Genomic DNA, 25,165 nt, shown 5'->3' with positions numbered 1-25,165 from the left:
GGCCGTTAACTATGTACGAGGTCTCAATAAGCCATGCTACTCGCTTGGAAAGGCTAGTGAACTCGCATGTAAGGAAGTGGCTCGGACTTCCAAAGTGCTTCAGCAGCGTTGGACTCTACAGCGACGGAGCCCTGTCGCTGCCAATTTCTAGCCTGGTCGAAGAGTTCAAATGTGCCAAGGTGAGGCTGGAGATGTCCCTCACTGACTCCCGGGACCCTGTAGTGAGAGCCGCCGCTCCTTGCCTCGTTACAGGGCGGAAGTGGACCCCAGTCACAGCTGTGCTACAGGCCAAATCAGCTTTGCTCCATCGTGACGTAGTGGGCCACGTCCAACAAGGCAGAGGAGGCTTTGGCCTTGGAACCGTAAATCCTCTCTGGCAAAAGGCATCTGCAACTGAACGTCGAACTATGGTTGTAGAGGAAGTGCGTCGTCAGGAGGAAACAGCCAGACGTTCCAAAGCTGCAACACAAGCCAAACAGGGCCGCTGGACAAGGTGGGAGGGTGTTGAAAGGAAAAAACTCACGTGGAGCGAACTTTGGGGCATGGAATCCAACAGGCTGAGTTTCATTGTTCGAGCAACATATGATGCGCTACCATCTCCCATAAACCTGCAACAATGGTTTGGAAAGGACCCATCCTGTCCCGTGTACAACCCCAGCAACACTCAAGCACATAATGGTTGGCTGTAGAACCAGCCTCACTCAAGGCAGATATACGTGGAGACATAACCAGGTCCTCAGATGTCTAGCTGACAAACTTGAGTGCAGGAGGATATCCATCAACGCCCAACCCATCAACAACCAGGATGTGTGCCGACACCTACCAGCGTTTGTTCGGGAGGGGGAAAAGCTGAAGACAAGACCTTCAAATCCTGATCTAAGCCCATTGAATGCAGCCAGGGACTGGCAGATGCGAGTCGACTTAGATCAGAGGCTAATTTTCCCCCCGGCGATCGCAACGACCACCCTGCGTCCAGACCTCGTCCTATGGTCTGAAACCTGCCATATTGTCTATATCATTGAACTGACAGTTCCGTGGGAGGATGCCATTGAAGAAGCGTATGAACGCAAGAAGCTGCGGTACTCCAACCTTGCAGCTGAGGCACAGGACAGAGGCTGGAAGGTAAGGGTGCGCCCAGTGGAGGTGGGCTGTAGGGGCTTTGTAGCTAGCACAACAGCAAAGCTCCTTAGGGAGGTTGGAGTCAGGGGGCAGGCTCACAGACAGGCCATTAAAGAGCTGGCCAACACAGCAGAGAGGACGAGCCATTGGTTGTGGTTGAGGAGGAGTGACACCAGCTGGGCTGCTAAGGCTAACACCTAATGGGACACACACACCCAGGGATTTGATCACCCTGGGGTGGGCCCTTCCTCAGCAGAGGGTGTCTTGTGGTAAGCCGGGCCGAAACACCCCGTGACGCTGGGGCACACAACTGAAGATGTGTCCCAATGGTGGAAAAGCATCCCAGCAGTGTCACTTAGCCTCACTTAGGTATGCGGTCAGGTGCAAGCCTGGCTCAGGGAGGAGGACGCCCCTGCCATGCAGAGTCCCCAGGGATTGTACCAACTAGTCCTTTCAACAAATTATAAATTATATATATATATATATATATATATATATATATATATATATATATATATATATATATATATATATATATATATATATATATATATATATATATATATATATATATATATATATATAGATGTTTTTGTTCACATATAATTTATATCTGTTAAACATGTTTGTATTTTTATTAAACACCTTTTAACATGTGAACAAAAACATCTATTATATATATATACATATATATATATATATATATATATATATATATATATATATATATATATATATATATATATATATATATATATATATATATATATATATATATATATATATATATATATATATATATAATATATACATATATATATATATATATATATATATATATATATATATATATATATATATATATATATATATATATATATATATATATATATATATATATATATATATATAATAGATGTTTTTGTTCATATGTTAAAAGGTGTTTAATAAAAATACAAACATGTTTAACAGATATAAATTACTTTCTTTCATGAAGACAAGCGTATAAGTTGTTCTGATGACTTGCATTGATTGGAATCAGACAGGATTCACAGTAGTTGCTGATAAGCGCCACAATTTTGAATTTAGATAGTGGAGGGGAAAAAAATCCTCCTCTTTTTCCAACACCACATGAAAGTGGCTGTTTTTAGCTTTTTATGTGTCCGCTTCAGAGCCGCGGGTTGCCGACCTCTGAGCTAAACTAACCTGATTGAATGTGATGCAGCAAACGGAGGTGTTAACAATAATAATAACAAACGACAATTAAAAAGTTGTTTAAAAGCAGCTTTTGCAGTGAATGTGAGGATAAATTGGAAAGTTGATGTAAGTGATCAGAATCCATATGAACGCTGCGGGGGAATTTCCAAAAATGTAAATAATTAAATATATGATAAAAATTGAATTTAGTTCCTGCTACTGTCAAAAGTGTGACAGTCTATTTTCATATTTAAAGAGTTAGTTTTATTTTTAGTTCTCTGGTTATCATCACACTTTCTCTGGCAGGTTTAACATGTTTTTTGTCCTTTATTGGTCATGACTCAACATACTTTATTCAAATGTAAAATAATGCATTAAATTGTACATTAATTATTGGTCAAAATAAATTATAAACATGTAACGACCACTCTTCCCAACGGCGTGGCGAAGTTGGGAGAGTGGCCGTGCCAGCAATCTGAGGGTTACTGGTTCAATCCCCACCTTCTACCATCCTAGTCACGTCCGTTGTGTCCTTGGGCAAGACACTTCACCCTTGCTCCTGATGGCTGCTGGTTAGCGCCTTGCATGGCAGCTCCCGCCATCAGTGTGTGAATGTGTGTGCGAATGGGTGAATGTGGAAATACTGTCAAAGCGCTTTGGGCTCCTTAAAAAGGGGTAGAAAAAGCGCTATACAAGTACAACCCATTTACCATAAACTAGATTAATGATTTGTATCCGAGTACCAGCCCTGCGATGAGGTGGCGACTTGTCCAGGGTGTACCCCGCCTTCCGCCCGATTGTAGCTGAGATAGGCTCCAGCGCCCCCCGCGACCCCGAAGGGAATAAGCGGTAGGAAATGGATGGATGGATGGATCCGAGTACCAATTTTTATGAATTTCAATTCTAAATTGACTCATCCTTTTCAATAATCAAATTTAAAAAAAATAAATAATAATTTTTGGGGGATAAAATATTAACTTTTTTAATATGAACAATGTTTTAAAATATAAGATACATTTAAAAAAAAAAAAGACATAATGATGTTTTGAAAATATTTTATTATGGTGATGGTTTTAATTTATTTTGAACGTGTACAAATGGTACAGTTACAGTACGGTACATCGTACTATTGTATATTATCACATATTTACAGTTTTTCATTACAACATGTCCGGAAAGGAGTAGGAAGAAGCAGAGTTTATTTAATCCTACCCATTTTTGATTTCATCATTTTTATAGCAAATAATATATCATAATCAGTTTCAATCAAAAATCATCTTTAATCAAGAATTGACTCTGAATTGAATTGTCAAAGCAAATTGGAATCAAATCAAGAGTTGTGATAAGATTCACGTTCCAACTCACTTCTGTACATTTAAATGTATTATTCGATATTGCAAATACACATTTTAGTAAAAAAATATTTTGATTATTTCAATCAATTAATGCAGGGGTTCTGAACCTTTTTGACTTTGTTTCCACTACATTTCATGCTCATTTAAATATTAACACTGAATGAGTAATCTTACTTTTAATTTTATTTATACTCATTAACCACATCCAACCCACTTACTGTTTAACAGGATACACCTTGTCAAATGATATTAAAGCATGTTAATCACACAGATGATTATTAAGGCTTAGGTCAGGCTGATTACAAAAATAAATGCTAATCAAATATATTTCAAAAGACGGCAGTCATAAAAACTGTGAAAAATAAATGCACATGCAAATAATTTCCAACTGAATGAATATTAAAATAAAGTGCAAATGAAAATACAGTTTCACCACTTTAGTCATATTTTTTGTGCTTAGAAACTTCTCTATGACTTTAGCTCCAGACTTCTTCTGTTTGTTTGATGTCGTCATTACTGCCACAAGTGGTGGAATAGTGTCTTACAACTGAATACCGCTGCGGCCCATACAGACCACAGCTGAGAAACAGACATTTTTTGCCGGCCCTCTTGGTTAGGAAACACCAAATTATTTTTGATTCAATTATTTGTTTGATTGCTCAAATAGTTGGATCTAGATTTATTTTATTTTTGTAAAAAATAAACTTGGGACATTTTTCAATTTAAATTAAATAGATACAAAGGCAATTGGCAAATAAACAGCAGATTAAAATGTGAATAATTTAAATTAAATGTACTCAACTGTACAATAAATATGAATCATTATTTAGGAATATATATATAAAAAAAGAAACTATAAATTTAATAAAATTTCAATTTGATCTAGAATTTTGCTCAAATGATTACATGTCTAAAAGGAGTGGGAATCATTATAATTCGCTTCATATTTATTTTATCTTGTCCAAAATCAAAACAAAAAAACCCTTCAAACTGTACTGTGGGTACCAACACAAAAGCCAAAGAAAAAGCAAAACAGACTTTGAGTTGTGTTTTGTTTTTCTGCACCGGATCCATATATAGAACTTTCACCACTACAGGCTATAGTCGCCAAACATTGTTACATCAAGTGTCAAACTGAGCATGCTTAGTTTGGGGACCATTATTATAATAAAAAACAAAAACAATTTCTGATCCAGCTGGTATTGTTAGCAAGCTAATGGTTTTCATCCTCTTCCTAGAAACAGCACATGGTCAAGAGTATTCTTCAGTGAGACAGTTTGTGGCTAGGTATTATTCCTTTGGAGTGCAGGGGCACTTTGCAGACTAAAAAGCAATGTCATCAATAACCTGCTGCACATGTGACTGGGGAAACAACACACTGAACAGTGGATAGCACTTTGTGACTTCTTGAGAAATGGGAGGTTTGCGGGAGAAAAAGGACGGTAAAAGCGGCGGGCGGCAGCTGCAGGGGGCCGCGTACAAATATGAGGCGGCGTGCTGGGTAATATTCTGCTGATAGAAGCAATCTGTCGCCTTTGTATCTTTTATAGCGGAGTCTGGGAATGGCCAGCCTCAAAAATAAACTCAAAAATATTTAATTGTGTTGAAGCCTGTGAAGCAATTGAACGGACTTTAGTTAACGTTACTGAATGAATACAAACTATGAAGTCGATCCATACGGCGTCATGACATCAAAAATACACCCCAGAAGTAGTACGATTTGTACTTCAAACTACATTTTCTGGAAAACTGCGTCTCAATAGGTCCAACTTTTGTTGTTTCTTATCACAATGGATTGGCAAAAAGGACATACACTATATTGCCAAACGTATTTGGCCACCCATCCAAATGGCCACAGGTGTATAAAATCAAGCACTTAGGCATGGAGACGGTTTCTACAAACATTTGTGAAAGAATGGGCCGCTCTTAGGAGCTCAGTGACTTCCAGCGTGGAACTGTCATAGGATTTCCTCGCTTTTAAATATTCCAAAGTCAACTGTCGGCTTTATTATAAAAAAATTTGAAGAGTTTGGGAACAACAGCAACTCAGCCACAAAGTGGTAGGCCACGTAAACTGACAGAGAGGGTCAGCGGATGCTGAAGCGCACAGTGCACAGACTTTCTGCACAGTCAGTTGCTACAGAGCTCCAAACTTCATGTGACCTTCCAATTAGCCCACGTACAGTATGCAGAGAGCTTCATGGAATGGGTTTTCATGACCGAGCACCTGCATCTAAGCCATACATCACCAGGTCCAATGCAAAGCGTCGGATGCAGTGGTGTAAAGCATGTCGCCACTGGACTCTAGAGCAGTGGAGACGCCTTCTCTGTAGTGATGAATCACGCTCTTCCATCTGGCAATTGGATGGACGAGTTGCCAGGACAACGCTACATTTCGGACTGCATTGTGCCAAGTGTGAAATTTGGTGGAGAAGGAATTATGGTGTGGGTTGTTTTTCAGAAGTTGGGCTTGGCACCATAGTTCCAGTGAAATAAACGTTTTGGACAATTCCATGCTCCCAACCTTGTGGGAACATTTTGGAGCGGGCCCCTTCCTCTTCCAACATGACTGTGCACCAGTGCACAAAGCAAGGTCCATAAAGACATGGATGACAGAGTCTGGTGTGGATGAACTTGACTGGCCTGCACAGAGTCCTGACCTGAACCCGATAGAACACCTTTGGGATGAATTAGAACGGAGACTGAGAACCAGGCCTTCTCGACCAACATCAGTGTGTGACCTCACCAATGCACTTTTGGAAGAATGGTCGAAAATTCCTTGTGGACAGCCTTCCCAGAAGAGTTGGAGCTGTAATAGCTGCAAAAGGTGGACCGACATTATGTTGAACCCTATGGGTTAGGAATGGGATGGCATTTCAAGTTCATATGTGAGTCAAGGCATGTGGCCAAATACTTTTGGCAATATAATGTATGTGATGATAGCCAGTATCCAACTTCTTTAAAGTACATTTTAAAAGGTATTAAAGTTAAAAAGTTAAAGTTAAAGTACCACTGATAGTCACACACACACTTGGTGTGGTGAAATTACCCTCTGCATTAGACCCATCCCCTTGTTCCACCCCCTGGGAGGTGAGGGGAGCAGTGAGCAGCAACGGTGGCCGCGCTCGGGAATCATTTTGGATGATTTAACCCCCAATTCCAAGTCTTTGGTATGACTTGGCGGGGGTTTGAACAACCTACCAATCTCAGGGTGGACACTCTAACCACAAGGTTCAGAGTCACATATCTTGTCAACGTGTTAACTAGCATGCCAATGTTAGCATGCTAGCTTTTCAGTAAATGTTGCCGGTACACACCTCAGACATTTGTTTTGGTAATTGACGCATGCTAACATTAGCGAGCTATTTTTTTTCCAGCACAATTCTCAGATGTGTCCCCTAAGAGTCATACATTTTACCGTACTACTTGACGCTATCTGTCTCGCAAGCTGACTGTTAGCATTTCAGTTTGGATTTTCAGCATTCACGCGCAATTTCTACCCAAATTGCATATTCTAGTTGATTATCGTGCGACGGAGTGTGTTATGCACGTGCATTTAACCATCATAATTCACTATACTGTATTTGGTGAAACTTTTACATCATAATCGCATTTCTTTTTCTTTTTAAGTAGGATAAATGATACCGGTTACCTGCCTTTTATGGACGTATCTTTGATCCAACTGAAGAACACATTTCAGTCATGGTTCTCACCTGATGAAAGGCCGAGCTAATTATGACTTGGATCACGACCGAGGACATTAGAAAGAATTTCATAATTCTGGATCACACAATAAGTCACGTCTGGGCCTTCATCTTTTCTCAGCTATTTACTTCTAATGACATTTAAATGTGTGTGGTTGTCTAACTTTGCATATGTGCGTTTGTGTTTGTGTGTGTGCGTGATGTCCTGGCAGACTACTGACCACCTGGCGCTTGACTGGCATGTTTGCCGCACAGCAGGTAGCGTGTGGGCACGTCTCCAGAGGCGTCATTACACAACCTTCATCCCCTTCCACCGCGTCCAAGTTCATTCTTCAGAAGTGCCATTTGTTTAATGGCGAAGGACGGCGTCTCACAATTAAAAAGCCTTTAACGGCCACATCGACTGGCGTTCTCTCACTCACTCACACACACACACACACACACACACACACACACACACACACACACACACACACACACATACACACACACACACACACACACACACACACACACACACACACACACACACACACACACACACACACACACACACAGGGGAGCGTTGATTGAGAGTCGCAGGAGGACTGAGGAAATTCATAATTACACTTTGAAAGATGATAATTCAGTTTTACTCTAAAGGGTAAAACACGTGACACAAAACATATATATTGAGCATTTTTTTAAATATTAATCCCACTCAGATTTTTTTCTCATTTTTAGAAACTATTTTCCCCACTAAACAATGAAAATAGAAATAATCCGTCCCATGGTCAAACTGTTGCCCTTTAATAACTAAATGTACAAAAGCCAAAACCAGTGAAGTTGGCACGTTGTGTAAATCGTAAATAAAAAATAAAAAAATACAAAGATTTGCAAATCCATTTCAACCTATTTGCAATTGAATAGACTGCAAAGACAAGATACTTAACTTTCGAACTGGAAAACTTTGTTATTTTTTGCAAACATTAGCTCATTTGGAATTTGATGCCTGCAGCATGTTTCCAAAAAGGTGGCACAAGTGGCAAAAAAGATGAGAAATGCTCATCAAACACTTATTTGGAACATTCCACAGGTGAACAGGCTCATTGGGAACAGGTGGTTGCCATGATTGGGTATAAAAGCAGCTTCCATGAAATGCTCAGTCATTCACAAAGAAGGATGGGGCGAGTGTTACCACTTTGTGAACAAATGCCTGAGCAAATTGTTTAAGAACAACATTTGTCAACCAGCTATTGCGAGGAATTTAGGGATTTCACCATCTACAGTCCGTAATATAATCAAAATGTTCAGAGAATCTGGAGAAATCACTACACGTAAGCGATGATATTACAGACCTTCGATTCCTCAGGCGGTACTGCATCAAAAAGCGACACCAGTGTGTAAAAGATATCACCACATGGGCTTAGGAACACTTCAGAAAACCACTGTCAGTAACTACAGGTGGTCGCTACATCTGTAAGTGCAAGTTAAAACTCTACTATGCAGAGCCAAAGCCCACAACACTCAGAAACGCTACCAGCTTCGCTGGGCCCAAGCTCATCTAAGATGGACTAATGCAAAGTGGAAAAGTGTTCTGTTGTCTGACGAGTCCACATTTCAAATTATTTTTGGAAACTGTGGACGTTGTGTCCTCCGGACCAAAGAGGAAAAAACCATCCGGATTGTTATAGGCGCAAAGTTGAAAAGCCAGCATCTGTGATGGTATGGGGGTGTATTAGTGCCCAAGGCATGGGTAACTTACACATCTGTGAATGCACCATTAATGCTGAAAGGTACATACAGGTTTTGAAGCAACATACTGTATGTTGCCATCCAAGCAACATTACCATAGACGCCCCTGCTTATTTCAGCAAGACAATGCCAAGCCACGTGTTACAACAGCATGGCTTCATAGTAAAAGAGTACCGTGTACTATATTGGCCTGCCTGTAGTCCAGACCTGTCTCCCATTGAAAATGCCTAAAATACGACAACGGAGACCCCCGGACTGTTGAACAACTTAAGCTGTGCATCAAGCAAGAATGGGAAATAATTCCACCTGAAAAGCTTCAAAAATTGGTCTTCTCAGTTCCCAAACGTTTACTGAATTTGAGTTTGAGTTTGAGTTTGAGTTTATTTCGAACATGCAAGCATACAACATGACACATCACAATTTCCAGTTTCTCTTTTCAACATGTTTGAAAAAGAGTAGGAAGAAGCAGAGCTTATTTAATCTTACCCCTTTTATTTTACATAACAGTTGCTAAAACTTTTGTTCACTTCCTGTTCTCAATTTATTCACAATATACTCCATAAGTAATCACAATAAAAATGACAATGGGCCGTGCGGGCCCTAATAAATAAATAAATAAATAATACTCAGTGAAGTAAGTTATATTTCATATGGTGAGATGAGTAAGATTATCTTGAAAATGAATAAATGGATGAAATATATTCAGAATGTTTATCATGCTTCTTCTTCTTTGTACTTTGTAAACACTTTACGATTGAAGAGTTTCTTGAAGTGGATCATATTAGTACATAGTTTGATTGCTTTGCTTAATCTATTCCATAATTTAATTCCACATACTGATATACTGGATGTTTTAAGTGTTGTACGTGCATACAAATGTTTTAAATTACATTTTTCTCTAAGATTATATTTCTCCTCTTTTTTGAGAAGAATTGTTGTATATTCTTGGGTAGCAGGTTATAGTTTGCTTTGTGTATAATTTTAGCTGTTTGCAAATTCACTATGTCGTGGAGTTTCAGTATCTTTGATTCAATAAATAAAGGGTTTGTATGTTCTCTATATCCAACATTATGTATTATTCTAACTGATCTTTTTTGTAACACTGTTAATGAATGAAGTGTACTTTTGTAGTTATTTCCCCATATTTATACACAATAGCTGAGATAAGGTAATACTAGTGAGCAGTAGAGAATATGAAGTGATTTTTGGTCTAGAACATGTTTTGCTTTATTCATTATTGATGTGTTTCTCGCTACTTTATGTTGTATATTTTTTACATGAGATTTCCAGTTCAATTTATCATCAATCATTATACCTAGAAATTTGGTTTCATTTACTCTTTCAATTTCTATTCCGTCTATTTGTATTTGTGTTTGACTTTCTCTTCTACTGTAACCAAATAGTATTATTTTAGTTTTACTGAGATTCAAAGATAGTCTGTTTTTGTCAAACCATCTTTTTAATTTGTTTATTTCTTCTGTTATTATTTGTATTATCTTCTGTGTGTTTTCTCCTGAACAAAACGCTGTTGTACCATTCACAAATAATACTAACTTTAAATCTTTTGTAACTTTACAAATGTAATTTATATTGAGATTGAATCATTTTGGTCCTAGTATTGATCTCTGAGGTACACCACAGGATATATTTAGGGTTGTAGATGTGTGTTCGCTTAGTTTTACGTATTGTTTCCTGTTCGTTAAATAACTTCTTATCCAGTTTGAGTGTTGTTAAAAGGAAAGGCCATGTAACACAGTCGTAAAAATGCCCCTGTGCCAACTTTTTTGCAATGTGTTGCTGACATTAAATTTTAAGTTAATGATTATTTGCAAAAATAAAAAAAAGTTTCTCAGTTCGAACATTAAATATCTTGTCTTTGCAGTCTATTCAATTGAATATAGGTTGAAAAGGATTTGCAAATCATTGTATTCTGTTTTTATAGAAATACTCTCCTGTAGGTTTTCCTTTTAACTGTTATTGATGTTGTCATAGCATACTTTTTATTATTAGTTTCTAAAAATTGTCCCTTGCTTGCCTCTTCTCCACTCTGTAGCAGTTTGATATTCCAAAAATATAAAGTGCGTGGTAAATAATATTCATTATTATCATTAAGGTTTTTAGAGGACTACATTTTCAGAAAGAAAAAAGACCAGAAAATGGTCATCTAACTTCTGACCACAAAACAAATGGCATATAAGTGTTGCCTCTGCTTCTGATTTAATGAGTACAGCAAAAAAAGAAAGAAAAATCGACGTTTTTTTTGTTTCTTTCGGTCAAACATTACTGAAGCATAAAAGCATTGTGAAATTAGGGTTTGTTGCCATCAACAATCTAGATGGGACTAAGAAAAAAAAAATCTGAAGTGAAGGATTATTTAGATTTTATCGCACCACATAAGGTTAATGTTCTTGTCCTGTTTACTGTTTGGTGCATTGACCAACATTTGCACGTTTTATATTCCTATATAAAAACAACAACAATCATATTTGCTCACTATTCATTTTAATTGCAGGTCATATATAAGGACTTTTTTAATCCAGCAGACGGCGCCGTCACAAAACAGCAACACAGTGTTAGTGCAGTGTCAATACAGCCAGTGAGTGTGGCACACACACCCTTAGGCATCAATTGCCCATCACTACTCAGCAGCCTTATCGCAATAAAAAAGGATATTTTGAAAAAAAATTAAAAAATTAAAAAATATAATGTTTGGTTCGATGTAGGATATTGGAGCTTAGTATTGGCCGATACCAATGTTTACCCGATACGATATCAGCACAAATCATACTACATACTTGTATTATTTTGTAGTGTGGAATGTTCAAAAAAGTTTGATCAGGTGAAATTATAAACTACTAACCTTACTGTATGACAGATTTATGCTTTGATGGTGGGGCGTTAATTGTTTTTGTTTTTTTTAAGTGACACCTAGTGGTCTTGCATTCAATTAAGCTCACGCATGGTAAATGGGTTGTACTTGTATGGCGCTTTTTCTACTTTCAAGGTATTAAAAGTGCTTTGACACTGTTTCCACCTTCACCCATTCACACACACCATCACACACTGATGGTGGAAGCTGCCATGCAAGGCCGTAACCCAGGGGTCAGCGACCCAAAATGTTGAAAGAACCATACTGAACCAAAAATGAAAAAAAACCTAATCTGTCTGGAGCCACAAAAAATTCTAAGCCTTATATAAGTGTTATAATGAAGGCAACACATGATGTAAGTGTCTATATTAGCCTACTATCTCAATAACTATGTGTCGCAGGCTGACACAAATATTTGTTGACAGAAATGTTGAAATTGAATATCTATTATACACATTTTTTCAAACATTGGAGAACATTAGTAAAATGGAGGCTTCTCAGAAGGTGAGATAACTCCTGGAAATTACTTGCTTAGAGTGGCCAAAGGTATAGATGTGTGTGTCCAAGTTAAAGGACACGTCAGGCTGTCTTCTTCTAAAATATTTATTACAATCTTTATAAGCTGGATAACATTTGCTGTGGTCTGGAACAACATGGCACACAAAAAACTAGCAGAAATGCAGCCAATCTTAATTACATACAGATAATATCTCATGAGACATGCAAATATAAAATAAACACAAAGAGGGCACAGTAAAAGAAAATGAGCTCAAATATACCTACAAACGAGGAACGATGATGCAATATGTACACACAGTTAGCCCAAATAGCATGTTAGCATTGATCAGCTTGCAGTCATGCACTGACCAAATATGCCTGATTAGCACTCCACACAAGTCAATAACATCAACAAAGCTCACCTTTGTGCCTTCACGCACAGCATAACAAGTTTGGTGGACAAAATGAGACAAAGGAGCGACAGAAGACACGTATTTCTGTGACAGCATACATGTAAACAAACTACGGTGAGTTCAAGTACCGCCGAAATTAGTAGGACAAAACAACGCTCGCCAAATACTCTCATCAGTGAAGCATGTTTAATATAAACAGTGGGATTTCTAACAAAATTAGGAAGGTTTGTGCATTGTTTGTCCTTCAGAAACCATATTAAAACTAAAAAATATATTTTTGCCCTCGTCTTTTTCCATTTTCATACATTTTCGAAAAAGTTCCAGGAAGTCACGAGGGCGGCTGACACCTGCGCTAACCTGACCAATCAGGAGCAAGGGTGACGTGTCTTGCTCAAGGACACAACGGACGTGACTAGGATGGTGGAAGCTGGGTTCAAACCAGGAACCCTCAAGTTGCTGGCATGGCCACTCCACCACCCAAGCCACGCTGTCATGCATGACGCAGTAAGTTGAACGATGCGGACACGTTTGTTACTGGATACTTTCGAATATGCTTCTGCCTTGGAGACTTTGTATCTGTAAATAATGTTCAGCTATAATTATTTGATACTTGTGTATGTTGACAAATGTCATGTTTTAGACTGCAACGATGTTCCGTTAAGGACGCTTATTACATATGTTTAGCGTGTGTGCTACTGTGTGCTCAGCTGTTGTGTAGCTGTACAATAATGCAATACAGGCTTTTGCAGCTTATTGAGCTTTACACAAGTAAACAGGCTGCAGGACTGCTTGCATCTGAGCTTTTATTTGAGATTTTAGATGCGAGCCGATATCATCCCGTACTTGTTTTTTTTTTTTTTTATGATATCGGGCCAATTGGAATTGGGGGTTAAATCACCAAAATGATTCCCGGGCGCGGCCACCGCTGCTGCCCACTGCTCCCCTCACCTCCCAGGGGGTGATCAAGGGTGATGGGTCAAATGCAGAGAATAATTTCGCCACACCTAGTGTGTGCGTGTGACAATCATTGGCACTTTAACTTTAATATCATATATCGATATCGGATTGGAACACCCCTGGTTGTATCTTAACCCCTGCCCCTCTTTGCCATCACTGATGCCCATTTGTGCTGGCATCCTAAAAACACAAAAGCATTATTGTTTTTGTTAAAGCATCATTTTTGACACAGCTCTTGTATTAAATCTCATTACAGGTGTACTGAATAAAATATCTGCTCAGTGTTAATGTGTTCAGCAGGGTGTGTGTGTGTGTGTGTGTGTGTATCTGATAAACCCTCAAGCCAGGAGACCTCAAAACGTTGACGGGTCTTCCCCTCCAATTAAAACACGTTAAAACGCAGTAAATCTGCTAACGTCCCTCCGCGGGGAGGCAACAGGGAAGCCTTGTGTCTTAATCCACACTCTACCCAAGAGTAATAATTACCTGAGATAATTACTTTCCCCTCTCAAGCAATTAATGCCAATTCCAGCGGCGGCGTGCTACGTGACTCAGGCGGGGGGCCGAGAATACGAAGCTGTTTAGCCCTTGGAACCCTTGATTAAGTGTGCATCAAAGGAAATAAATGCATCAAGAATGCATACCGTAGATTATTGGAATGGATGTTCACATGGGACTGAGTCATTGTCCTTTTCATTAGGTACATCAGCACAATCTAATGACACGCATTGTAAGAGTCAAATTAAAAATTGCAGAATGCTTAATTTTAATTGACACTGTCAGAGAGTTATTACAATATGACAACCTTTTTCCATAGTCATTTGCTTTTGGTAAAAGTTTTTTTTTTTTTCACTGACGCATCTCTGTGTGAGTGACAGGAAGAAAAGCTTGCACTCGTTCACTGGGACAAGAAAGATCATACAGTATATGCAGTATATTTTTCATGTTGTCGTTGTAGTTTTGCATTGGTTTCTCCTTAACGAGTAATGCATGGATGTAGATGACCACTACGTATCCTCCAGGCCATCCTTTGCTTGTTCAAAATGATGTACTACTTATTATCACAGGAGAATCCATTAGTTTTTTTTGTCTTTGATACAGAGCTAACATCTCAACATCAATGACATACATCAAAATAACAGATAAATTACCAATACAATTGATTATAAACATTGCAAAGCTGCAGTGTTTATGGACTTAACAAAAGCACTATTATTTTGACACAATTATTCATACATCCATTTTCTATTACTTGTCACTTTCGGGGTCGCGGGGGCACTGCAGCCTACCCCAGCTGAACTTGGGAGGAAGACAGGGTACACCCTGTACAAGTCGCCACCTCATCATATCTTAATTGAAAAAATATACTTTTATGGCATCAAAGGCTTGGTCTTGAACTGGGTAAGAAGCTACTTTACCAATTTTATTTTATTTTCGTTTATTTAACCAGGTAAAAAAATCATTGAGATTAAAATCTCTTTTGCAAGAGTGATCTGGCCAAGAGGGCAGAAAAAAACAGGTTTCATAAATACGTAGAATAACAACAAAATCAGGAGCAGTCACACACCAATTTACAAACAAGTACTATGCCCAATAAAACTATGTTCCGGATCCTTTCAAATGGACTGAAATTTCCCCAAAGTGATGAGTTCATAGTAATTATTTCTATGACCATGGAGTATCAAATATATAGGCTTTTTTTCACCAAGACTCGTGGTGGTTCCAGGAACCAACACACCAAGGATGTCCTGTGACCTTAAACTGTAACGACTGGAGTCTCTACACATTAAAGAACATAAATAGGTGGGAATCAGCCCATGAACTGATTTATTCATAAAAAAAAAAAAAAACATAGAACGAGAAAACTTGGGGACTGATAAAATTGGACAATTTCCTGTTGCATACAAAGTGCAATGGTGGACAAGGTTGCCACAACCAGTAATAAAACAAAAGGCACAGTAATATACAGTATCCGGTTTTGTCAAATAAGTGTCGGGTGTATTCATAAAAAGCAAGTCTCCATAATCTAGCAAAGGCATGAAAATGGTCAGAATCTAGAGTTTCCTAACTTGTATGGAAAAACAGGACTTGTTTGTAAAGAAAAAATAATGATAATTCCAAGTTTAGCCACAAGCTGTTTTTAATGTGTGATTTGAAAAAAACAAAACCTCATCAATAACAATCCCCAAGTACTTTTATGTCGTGACCTTTTTAAGTTCCCAACTTTTGAGCAGTTGATATTTTTGGAATGTTCAATGGCAGTCGTTTGCCCTTTGAAAATATCATCACCTTAGATGCAGGCACGTGCACACATAGGGCCCTATGGGTGCTTGAGCCCCTGCCCTTTTTTGCCTCGTCTTAAAAAGTGCCCTCTGCCTGTGTGTGTGTTTTTTTTCTTTTCTTTTTTTTCTTTTTTCTTTAAACAACATTAATAAATTCCTGTCAGGCATGTAAAAACAAAAACAAAAACAAAAAAACTCCAAGTTTTCTTGTAATACGGGGTTGTTTGAGCCTGCCGCTTCCGCCAGAGAGAGACAGAGAGAGGGCGAGTGAGTGAGTAAGTGAGAGGAGAGAGAGCCAACTGCGCCCCTGAGCCGGAGACGTGACAGTGGAGCAACTTGAACCTGTGAGTTATGGTCTAGTCGCCGTCCACTTATTCAGCATCTAATATGGGTAATATTTCAGAAAAACGCTGTATTATTCTATTCTATCAAGGTGTCAGCTTCTGTTTTTGCCGGACGTCGGAGCACGGTGCATCAATTGAGCACGGCACATCATGCGGGACAGGAATTAGTGTACAAAATACAAAATAAAACACCGGGTTAATTTTCAAAATAAAATGCACTGTGGTTACGGCGGATCACATTTCTCTCACAGTAGAGGTTTAGATATAAAGTTTATTGTGACTTTGCTATTACTGTGTGGGTTAACAAAATAATAATAATAATAATAATGATAATAATAATAAGAATAAGAATAAGAATAATGATAAGAATAATAATAATGATTATTATTATTATTATTAATATTAATAATAATAATAATTTCAGCATTCTGGGGATATAAGATGTAGGTTATCTGTTAGGAATATTACCATCTGTATTTAAACTTGATTCATGTTGATTATGCCTGCAGCACAATGCCAAAAAAAGAAAGGATACAGAAAAGGAAGGAGAAGGAGCGCCAGGAAGCAGCTAAGGGTAGCAGACCTCTTAATGCATGGCTAAAATTGATGATTTCACAGCATTTCATGGAAGCCCTGAATTTACATTGAGGAGCATATTTGGGTATGGGTGGCCTCCATCCTACAGCCCTCTACTGACCCCTGGTCCATATTTTTGGCCCTGTATTGCGTGTCAGTTGTTTAGTCTGAGCATTAAGTGGGAAAGACCATAAGTTACAACTTGATGGTGTTTTCATCAAGTTAAGGGAAGAAGGACAGATTTTCACATTGAAGTTTTTTCCATTTGGGTATTTATTTTTGTATTTTTTTTCAAAGTTCATGTTGCACTGTTCAATGTTCAATATTAAAGTGCTTATCTTTAACAATAAATAGCCTAATAATAAACCAGTGTTTTGTTGCTTTTCATGTCTTCCAAGCCTATGATAATGTAAATTACCGTAATTTCCGGACTATAAGCCGCTACTTTTTCCCCTCGTTCTGGTCCCTGCGGCTTATACAAGGGTGCGGCTTATTTACGGCCTGTTCTTCTCCGACACCGACGAAGAGGATTTCGGTGGTTTTAGTACGCAGGAGGAAGACGATGACACAATGATTAAAGACTGACTTTTCATATACCGGTAGGCTGGTTATTTTGATAACGTACAGGTGAGCACTTTGTATTACTTTGCACCGTTGTATTATTTGTACTCTGCACGAATGCTGTTCGCCATGTCAAAGATGTGAAAGTTTGATTGAATGATTGAAAGATTTATTGTTAATAAATGGGACGCTTTGCGTTCCCAAACAGTCATCTCTGTCCCAACAATCCCCTCCGTGGTAGCAGGAACCCCTATATACTACGGTAATTACACATCAAAACCCTGCGGCTTATAGTCGGGTGCGGCTTATATATGGAGCAATCTGTATGTTCCCCTAAATTTAGCTGGTGCGGCTTATAGTCAGGTGCGGCTTATAGTCCGGAAATTACGGTAACTCATTATGACAATAATTTGTTGACACAAAAGAAAGGGCAATCACTTTTACCTACAAAGGACACACAGCTAAGTAGTTAGCTTCCTGTTAGAAAATGTAATTTTACATTAATTTCCATATTGTGTAAAGGACCAAAAAAAAATGTCCTGCCCTTTTCTGACTTTGAGCCCCTGCCCCTCTATAATCATGTGCACGTCCCTGCTTAGATGTATATGAATTTGCGTGGGGCCGGTGGTCCCTTGTTCCCTGGGCGCCACACCTGCTGCTTGTGGCTTGCCATGTAGCTTAGTGAAGTGAATTATATTTATATAGCACTTTTCTCTCGTGACTCAAAGCGCTTTTACATAGTGAAACCCAATATCTAAGTTACATTTAAACCAGTGTGGGTGGCACTGGGAGCAGGTGGGCAAAGTGTCTTGCCCAAGGACACAACGGCAGTGACTAGGATGGCGGAAGCGGGGATCGAACCCGGCCACTTTACCAACCGAGCCACACCGCCCCAAACGTAGTTTAGCTACATTTAATGGAGAGCAACTAGCAGCTTAGCTTACCACATTTGTCCAAGTAGCTTGCCCGTCACTGCAAATATGGCTCTTAAGCCAAAACACACATACTAAACAAACATCCATTTCTCAGACCGTCCTCTTGAACGCATCCCTTCTTCTCGCCGTTCCTCGGATCGGTCCCGGCATTAATTAGGATCAAGATCCAAAGAGAGCGTCTTTGATCCCGCTGTGTTGGAGTGGACATGTTTTCACTAATGTAAACACGTGCGGATATACGACAGCGCCGGCCGTCACACGCAGCCGTCACCCCGTAGCGAGCGCTCGTGTGTCGGTGCCAGTGTCTCATCATGGGGTATGCAAAACATTCACAGACACTGACCCGTGCCTCACACGTTTCACTTCTCTATTTATTTTTCCGCGCGTGGAATCATGCGGCTCCAGGATGGAGAGACACTCAGCGGGGGAAGGATGAGCACTCATCTCACTGAAGCTGATCTCATCGAGTGATTACTTATTCACACCGCGTTTATCCCCTCGCGGATGTCGCCGGTTCTCATTTGCCGAGTTGCTGCTTGACAACACAAAAACAACTTTAGCTGGAATGGCGCCACCTTGAATTCTTAAATGGATTTCTCGGCAACCACTCGAATGTTGTTTTTAACTAATAAGAATTTGCTCTCGCCATCCAATCGAGCATCTTCAGTGCACTCAAAAATATTTTAAGTACTACATGTAATTCTTATACCCCTTCTATCTTATTAAACGTAGAATCAGATGATGTATTAAATGTGTGGTATTAAATGCTACATACATTGTTTTTAACAAAATAATGTACAATAACTAAACAAAAGTAAAATATGTCATTTAAATTATTTGGGTTTCCCCCTCAAAGCCTTCTTGTATCCGGAGACTTACTCCTTGAGTTTATAAACAATAACAAAAACGACCAAAAACATGACTGTGTAGTAATAAGAACAATTAAAAAAAAAAAATGGTAACACTTTAGTATGGGGATCATATTCACCATTAATTAGTTGCTTATTAAAGTAACAGATACTTAATTTAGAGTTATTTGGACACTAGGGGAACATATAAGGGTTAGGGTTAGGGTTAGGGTTACTAATAAGCAATAATTCTGAGGTTATTGAGGGAAGACTCTTAGTTAGTGGCTTACTGGTTGTATAATAAGGCCATGCAGATTAATAAGTACTTAATTAAGAGCCAATATGTTACTAATTTGCATGTTAATAAGCAACTAATGGTGAATATGTTCCCCATACAAAAGTGTTACCAAAAATGTATAACCAATTTATACTTTAAATACTGATAGTATAGTAGGTATCGATATTATCAACATCTGGATCGATTACTTCTTGTGTCGCCCTGTTCTGTCTGTGTAGCATGCTTAAACATTCCTTCCCTCTACTCCTCCAGTGATAATGGTATATGAAATAAACTTTGTCTGTTCAGGATTAAACTGTAGACGAACAACACTTTCGTTGCAGCTTGTGCTAGAATTTTGAGCCGGTGTTCTGGCAAGACATGCACCCTCCTGGAATTCATGCAACTCCTGTATGTGTGTAACAAGGAATCAGGAAATGTACCGTATCTTCTGGACTATAGAGTGCACCGGTATATAAGCCCCACCCACTAAATTTTAGAAGGAAAAAAAATGTTTTCCGTATTTTAGCCGCACCAGACTTTAAATCACAGATAAACAAAGTGAAGTGAGTTATTTGCACAAAAATAATTTGTAATTGTTTATTTACGTACCTTCATTGTTTCAAAGCGGTGCCTTTAGCACGGCAGTAATAGGGCTGATCCAACAAAACAGAAGTCATCATCATGGACCCACTAGTTGGGGAAGCTAGCTCTCCAATCAGTGAAACAGACTCAATAACTCAACATAACTAACGACGCTAGCTTGGTTATATTATGATAGCATGTTCAAATTTCCATGAAAACACTCGTATCAAACATGTGACGGTTTAGTACCGGTAAGTATGAACTGTTTTAGTTAAATTGTAAACCTTACAAACAGCTTGTATCGATGAATGAAGAAACCATACAAGTAGAAACACCATGGATGACTAGTAGACGGAACGGCGCATGTACTTATGGTTCGGTGCACTAAACTGAAGAAAATACTCTAGTGAACCTAGGGACTGCAGTGAGCAAACTCCTCCATAAGATGGCGCCATAGCACAAACAACAACACACCATTTCTGTCTGTACGGGTTGAATACAAAAAATTATGGCCGTTAGCAAAGAAAAATCCATCAATTAGCCGCACCGTTTTATAGGCCACAGGGTATGAAGCGTAGGGGGAAAAAAAGGAGCAGTAGTGACGTATTCTATTGATTTAAAGCGTGAACACTCTGTGATCACATACGACCGACAGACAATTCTGGATGTGGATGGATCGGGTCGTTATAGACTGAAAGATGCATGTACGGTGGACCTCCTCGCTAGCATGGGAATACTTCGTGGGCTACATCGAGCGGCCTTTGTAGCAGCGGAGTCAAGTGCTAGCGGTGACCGCCAATGGAGACGACATAAGCGGTGCGAGCGGAAGCAGAAGCGGGGATGCCGAGCTGGGCTAACAACAAAGAGAAAAGCTAACCAAAGAAGCGTGGAGTCTCCGGGTAAGAAGCCATTTAAACTAGAACTAGCCGGCGTCAGGCTGGATAATCCCTGCACACATAGCAATTCTCTTAGAATAAAACACAACTCACATAATGTTTTTTCTTTTGTGACCGTGTCAGAGGCAGACATACATTGTACTGAGATAGCTAACTATGATGCGTTCAGTGTATCGCAACATCAAGCAAACAATCTGAATATCCCCGTCGTATCAATTCCTAGATATGGTCGAAACTATTTAAAGTGCAATACGCATAATAAACGCAACATTATTAATATTGCTACTTCGGATAATTTCAACAAACAATCCTCAAAACAGCACACTACCTATAATATGGGCTTTTTAAACATAAGATCATTATCTTCCAAAATGTTATTAGTTAGTGAAGTCATTAGAGACAACAAACTTGACGTCGTTGGTCTCGCCGAGACCTGGCTCAAACCAGACGATTTTTTTGCGCTAAATGAGGCATCTCCTCCTAACTATACCAATACACATGTTGCCCGACCTCTTAAAAGGGGAGAGGGTGTCGCACTAATATACAATGAAAACTATAATCCTACACCTAACCTAAATAATAAATATAACTCGTTTGAGGTGCTCACTTTGAGGTTTGTCACACCGCTGCCTCTCCACCTGGCTGTTATCTACCGCCCCCCTGGGCCCTATTCGGACTTCATCAGTGAATTCTCAGAGTTTGTTGCTGATCTAGTGACGCACGCCGACAATATAATCATAATGGGGGACTTTAATATCCATATGAATACCCCATCGGACCCTCCATGCGTGGCGCTCCAGCCTATAATTGATAGCTGTGGTCTTACGCAAATAATAAATGAACCCACGCATCGCAACGGTAATACGATAGGTCTAGTGCTTGTCAGGGGTGTCACCACCTCTAAAGTTACGATACTCCCATACACTAAAGTAATATCCGATCATTACCTTATAAAATTCGAAGTTCTGACTCATTGTCAACAAACTAATAATAATAATAATAACTACTATAGCAGCCGCAACATTAATGCTGCCACAACGACGACTCTTACTGACCTACTGCCTTCGGTAATGGCACCATTCCCAAATTATGTGGGCTCTATTGATAACCTCACTAACAACTTTAATGACGCTCTGCGCGACACCATTGATATTGTAGCACCGCTAAAGCTAAAAAGGGCCCCTAAAAGGCTCACCCCATGGTTTACAGAAGAAACTAAAGCCCAGAAATTATCATGTAGAAAGCTGGAACGCAAATGGCGTGCGACTAAACTTGAGGTTTTCCATCAAGCATGGTGTGATAGTTTAATAACTTATAAACGCATGCTTACCTCAGCTAAAGCTAAATATTACTCAAATCTCATCCACCTCAACAAAAATGATCCTAAATTTCTGTTTAGTACAGTAGCATCGCTAACCCAACAAGGGACTCCTCCCAGTAGCTCCACCCACTCAGCAGATGACTTTATGAATTTCTTTAATAAGAAAATTGAAGTCATTAGAAAAGAGATTAAAGACAATGCATCTCAGCTACAACTGGGTTCTATTAACACAAATACGACTGTATATACGACGGATACCGCCCTCCAAAATAGTTTCTCTCTCTTTGATGAAATAACATTGGAGGAATTGTTAAAATGTGTAAATGGGACAAAACAAACAACATGTTTACTTGACCCAATTCCTGGGAAACTTATCAAGGAGCTTTTTGTATTATTAGGTCTATCAGTGTTAAATATTATAAACTTATCACTTTCCTCTGGCACTGTTCCCCGAGCATTCAAAAAAGCGGTTATTCATCCTCTACTCAAAAGACCTAACCTCGATCCTGATCTCCTGGTAAACTACCGGCCGGTGTCCCACCTTCCGTTTATCTCGAAAATCCTCGAAAAAATTGTAGCACAGCAGCTAAATGAACACTTAGCGTCTAACAATCTCTGTGAACCTTTTCAGTCCGGTTTCAGGGTAAATCACTCTACGGAAGACAGCCCTCGCAAAAATGACTAATGATCTATTGCTAACGATGGATTCTGATGCGTCATCTATGTTGCTGCTTCTTGATCTTAGCGCCGCTTTCGATACTGTTGATCATAATATTTTATTAGAGCGTATCAAAACGCGTATTGGGATGACAGACTTAGCCTTGTCTTGGTTTAACTCTTATCTTACTGACAGGATGCAGTGTGTCTCCCATAACAATGTGACCTCGGACTATGTTAAGGTAACGTGCGGAGTTCCCCAGGGTTCGGTTCTTGGCCCTGCACTCTTTAGTATTTACATGCTGCCGCTAGGTGACATCATACGCAAATACGGTGTTAGCTTTCACTGTTATGCTGATGACACCCAACTCTACATGCCCCTAAAGCTGACCAACACGCCGGATTGTAGTCAGCTGGAGGCGTGTCTTAATGAAATTAAACAATGGATGTCCGCTAACTTTTTGCAACTCAACGCTAAGAAAACGGAAATGCTCAACACCGACATCTATTTAATAATACCACTTTAACATTTGACAACCAAACAATTAAACAAGGTGACTCTGTAAAGAATCTGGGTATTATCTTCGACCCAACTCTCTCGTTTGAGTCGCACATTAAGAGTGTTACTAAAACGGCCTTCTTTCATCTCCGTAATATCGCTAAAATTCATCCCATTTTGTCCACAAGCGATGCTGAGATCATTATCCATGTGTTCGTTACATCTCGTCTCGATTACTGTAATGTTTTATTTTCGGGCTTCCCTATGTCTAGCATTAAAAGATTACAGATGGTACAAAATGCGAATGCTAGACTTTTGACAAAAACAAGAAAGTTTGATCATATTACGCCTATACTGGCTCACCTGCACTGGCTTCCTGTGCACCTAAGATGCGACTTTAAGGTTTTACTACTTACGTATAAAATACTACACGGTCAAGCTCCTGCCTATCTTGATGATTGTATTGTACCATATGTCCCGGCAAGAAATCTGCGTTCAAAGAACTCCGGCTTATTAGTGATTCCCAGAGCCCAAAAAAAGTCTGCGGGCTATAGAGCGTTTTCTATTCGGGCTCCAATACTATGGAATGCCCTCCCGGTAAAAGTTAGAGATGCTACCTCAGTAGAAGCATTTAAGTCTCATCTTAAAACTCATTTGTATACTCTAGCCTTTAAATAGACTCCCTTTTTAGACCAGTTGATCTGCCGTTTCTTTTCTTTTCTTTTCTACTCTGCTCCCAACCCGGGGTGGACCGCTAGCCTGTCCATCAGATGGGGACATCTCTACGCTGCTGACCCGTCTCCACTCGGGATGGTTCCTGCTGGCCCCACTATGGACTGGACTTTCGCTGATGTGTTGGACTTTCACAATATTATGTCAGACCCACTCGACATCCATTGCTTTCGGTCTCCCCTAAAGGGGGGGGGGGGGGGGGGGGGGGTTACCCACATATGCGGTCCTCTCCAAGGTTTCTCATAGTCATTCACATTGACGTCCCACTGGGGTGAGTTTTCCTTGCCCGTATATGGGCTCTGTACCGAGGATGTCGTTGTGGCTTGTACAGCCCTTTGAGACACTTGTGATTTAGGGCTATATAAATAAACATTGATTGATTGAAATGAAAAAATAAGAACAGGGGGACTTAAATATCGATACCGATACTTCAATAACACCACTAACGAGAATTGTGTTCTTACTGGTTTTACCCAATACACCCAGACGCACAAACGCACACACACACGTAAAAGGTCAGATTTCTTCAAGCCCTTTTATTTCCCTGCTGAATTGCAACAAATTACCAAGGCGTACTACGTAATGGCAAAGGCTGTGTGGAGTGAAAAACAAGCGCAATATCAATTAGTTTCGATTCAAAACATGCCATTAATTAAAGGACAGCAACAATGAAATCATGATGCATATTGAAGGTCAGCAGTAATATCAGCAGACACTGCAACCAGCAGACAACATTTTAGGCGGGGGCAGTATGCTAAAGAAACAGAAAACTTTATAATTGTTGCATATAAACACGACGTTGACGC

Source organism: Entelurus aequoreus, linkage group LG05 (genome assembly GCF_033978785.1).
Source record: "Entelurus aequoreus isolate RoL-2023_Sb linkage group LG05, RoL_Eaeq_v1.1, whole genome shotgun sequence".
NCBI classification, from domain to species: Eukaryota; Metazoa; Chordata; class Actinopteri; order Syngnathiformes; family Syngnathidae; genus Entelurus; species Entelurus aequoreus.
The sequence above is the reverse complement of the archived record's forward strand: the minus strand, read 5'-3'. Positions refer to the sequence as shown.